The 4042-nt window shown below is 36.5% G+C and overlaps 1 pseudogene; it reads left to right on the top strand.

Annotated features, from left to right (window-relative positions):
• Positions 1–1076: 1076 nt before the first annotated feature.
• On the top strand, positions 1077–3811 carry LOC107600530 (uncharacterized; annotated as a pseudogene).
• Positions 3812–4042: the final 231 nt, after the last annotated feature.

Below are 4042 nucleotides of genomic sequence, written 5' to 3'. Positions count from 1 at the left end.
TTGGGTATTACAAGGATAGGAATCTATAGAGAGGCTTTTGAATTCCCTAGTTGTTTTTATACATAATTGTTTACTTTTATTAGGTTGTGGATTTAAATGTATATTAAGGCATTCTCAAAGACTACTTTTTGTCAAGGTTTATATTTTTTTGTTTTAAATGTTGATTTGAAGCGTCAGTTTTTGAATTTATTATTTCTACAGTCAAACCTGAATACAGAAAGCATTTTGTTATACAAAACATTCAAATTCTATAAAAATTTAACAAAAATAAACCAGAATGCTTTATCAGAGCTTAATCCTTCTGGGCCTGATCTGATTTTAACCTCTTATTTCAGTTTTCTGACTCATTTTGGCTATATGGTTATAGCCATACCAATTAATTTGAGTGTGTATAATTGTGTGTGTGCAAGTGAGTGTGTGTGTGAGTGGATGTGTCTGTTTTGCACTCTTGATGTTTTAGAGTTTAACCCCTTCCTTGCTGTCCACTTTTTTTTTTACAAAATTGTAGTTGAATTATTGATTTTATTTTACATAGTTGCTGTGTTACAGGCACACCAGTTCATAGGGGTGTGTGTGTGTGTGTGTGTGTCCGCGCGTGTGTGAGTGGGTGTGTTGATTTTGCACTCTAGATGTTTTAGAGTTTCACCCCTTCATTGCTGTGCAATTTTTTTCTGCATCATGGGGGATTTGTAGATTGTACACACAAAAATGTTCTGTATTTCCCATTCATTTCCTATGGTCGGTCATTTTTGACTGAAGACCGTGAGTGTGACTATTTTTTTTTACGAGCACTTAGCTTTTTTTGAATCATGGCCTCAATGTTTTTTGTGTGTTCACATACCAAGTGCCATAAAAGTCACCAAGTTTCGTACCATTCTGATGAAGCTACGATTTTTAAATATTCAAAATGTAAAATTCTTCGGTCAAAAGTGACCGAAGACCGCACAAGTATTTTAAGAAGGAAATGGAAATCAGCATTTGTCTGAGCAATTCCTTCATTTTCTCTTCTTGTGTTTTGTCTCACGCTCCACACAAACCATCTTCTTTAAGCGAAATAACTGAAACAGTGAATTGAAATGCTACAAATTATTCTGCTTCTCCTGCCTGGTAAGAAAATATTTTCTTATGTATTTTGTGCATTTTGTTTGTTGTCCAGTTTCCCTCTAATTCATTTCTAGCTAATTTTAATCAACTGAAAATATACAATGGAGACCAAATTCTGAGGCCACTAAACTGTTGCTATTTTGTGTTCTTTTTGTTTTCTAATGAAAAGTTGAAAAGAAAAGATTGAAAAGATTTTATAAATACCTGGTGTATATGGAGTATGCATCTGCTTATTTTATTAGTGACATAAATATGACAGAATCTTGAATATCATACCTCATCAATTTATGCCATAACTTTTCTTTGTTGTACTTTTTTTTAAAAAAATAATGCATTTAATGCTTTTTTTATGTGAGCTCAGACTTTTGGATCCCATTGTATAATGTAAATAAGTTCTTAAAAACTGTCACAATAGATGTTCTAGATAATATCTAAAACGGATATTGTGTCAAAAGATATTTTAATTATCCATTTCAACTATCTACAGTAACAAATATTATAATTAAAGCATTCTGTGCTCCTCAGCTGTTGTCAGTGATCAGTGGAGTGTGCGTTATCCTCCTTCGATCTGTGCTGCGAGGGGATCCAATGTCACTATTAACTGCACATTTACGTATCCACCTGAAAATAACATAAAGCAAGTGCTATGGTGTTCAATGAGATCAAACTATGGCAAATGTCATTATCAGCCATATGTTTATGATAGTGAAGCAAACAATAGTCAATCATTTCAATACATTGGAGACAAAACCTCAGATTGTTCACTTTTGATCAGTAATATTAATCAAGCACATTCTGGAGAGTATAGATTCAGATTTATAACCAATAAGGAAGATGGGCATTGGACAGGTTATTCTGGAGTGAATATTTCAGTACACGGTAAATATAATTGTTTACTCTGAAAACTTACTCCTTGATACTTTTGTTGTTGTTGTTTATTTGTTTGTTTTTACTAAAAGGAATCTCTCAGTTTTATTATGGATTTTTTTTGATAGATTTAAGAGTATCCATGTGCAGGTCAAGAGAAAATGGAAGCACAATACCTGGAGACTTGTTGATTTTGACATGCACACTCAACTGTTCTGGTAATTTAGCTGAGGTTCAGTGGTTTCAGAATGGTGATCCAATTCAACAGTCAGAGCCCGTCCTCACTTTCAGCAGAATAACTGCTAAAGACTCTGGGAATTACTCTTGTTCTTTGAGAAACTTTAAAACAACTGTGTCTGAAGAATTTACCATTTACATTGAAGGTTGGTTGAACTGATAAATATTTGAATATTTTCATATCTAAACAATCATATTCATATTTGGAAAATGCAAGATTTATTTCACATACTTATGTAAAAAAAAAAATGTTTGTCCTCAATAGGTGTCCCCAACAGTTCTAATTATTGTGGTGTCTTTATTCTCACTTGTTTTCATCTCTGCAGCTGTGATGCTTATAAGAAGGTAGGATATTTTGATTAGTTTGTACATGCACACACCAATATATTATAACTCTCTCAGCTACTCTATACAGTCAGTCTAAATGAAAGGAAAAAAAAAGAAAAATAAACCTTTAGAAAGTAAAAAAAATAAATAAAAAAGTACATTTTGTGTAGCTACCAGGGGAGTTTTGTAAAAGTTGATGAGGCCAGTGGTTAAGGCTTACAACACAAAGTTGCCAAACTGCATGTAGCCAAAATAAATTGTATTGTTATACTTTAGAGTTCGCTGGCTGAAAAAGGAGTTTATCAGTCCCAATACTGATATTTCTGGTTCAGAAATCACCAATGATGCCACCTCCCTCCTCACCCACTGGAGTACTTCCAAAAGTTTGTGACAGAAGGCATGATTGAGGCTCTGACAAGAAACACAAATGAGTACAGCTTGAAAAAAAATGGAACCTCTGTAAACACCAATAATAAGGAAATTGAGAAGATGCTTGGCATGTACCTGAAGATGGGCCTAATGCAAATGTCTGGAGTCCGTATGTATTGGGAGACAGACACATGGTACACCCCTGTTTCTGATGTGATGTCCCGCAACCGATTCCAATCTCTGTTGACTTCATTACACTTTACAAACAACTTAACTGTGTCAGAGATGGAAAAGAAGGACAAACTCTGGAAACTCAGACCATGGCTGAATTCATTCAGGGAGCGATGCCTGCAGGTGGTACCTGAAGAACACAACTCTGTGGATGAAATGATAATTCCTTTCAAGGAGAGATTCGGTTAACATCAAGCAGTATATGCGTGGCAAGCCACACCCATGGGGGTTCAAACTGTGGGTGAGAACTGGAATCTCTGGCATGCTGTGTGACTTTGATGTGTACCAAGGGAGTGTAGATGGAATACGACAAGCCAAATCTGAATTGTTGGACTCATTTGCTGCCAAGTACAAGTTCCCCATGAAATCATACCTCTGGTACATTTACATCTTCTGGCACACCATCATCCTTGCTGTGACTAACGCCTGGCTCCTCTACAAGCGGGACTGTAAAGCTCTGAAGATGACCAAGAAAGAGATACTGAACAGGAGACAGTTTCAGGCACAACTTGCAACCTCTCTCATCCTGGTGAACACACACAACACCCAAGAGTGGGCGACCATCTTCAGGGAAGACGAACACATTCACACAGAATGTGACATCAGGGAGCCCTTTGGATCCTCAGAAGAGACCATCCTCAACAGATGTGAGTCCCCCAGCCAAGAGGTCATCTGACCACCCCCCACTGGATGCACGCAAAGACATGATTGCACATTTCCCAGTAAAGACGAAGAGAGGACGCTGCAAACACTGCAATAATGGATACACAAACACACTGTGTAGCAAGTGCAATGTTCGCCTGTGCTTCTCAGATGAAAAGAACTGTTTTGGGGACCATCACTGCAAGTAAACACAGACTTCATTCAAACCACATTGAAAGTGATAGAAGAAAAAGTTTTATACATT

The sequence above is a fragment of the Sinocyclocheilus grahami genome, unplaced genomic scaffold (assembly GCF_001515645.1).
Source record: "Sinocyclocheilus grahami isolate Dianchi unplaced genomic scaffold, SAMN03320097.WGS_v1.1 scaffold285.1, whole genome shotgun sequence".
Classification (NCBI taxonomy): Eukaryota; Metazoa; Chordata; class Actinopteri; order Cypriniformes; family Cyprinidae; genus Sinocyclocheilus; species Sinocyclocheilus grahami.
The sequence above is the reverse complement of the archived record's forward strand: the minus strand, read 5'-3'. Positions and strand labels throughout refer to the sequence as shown.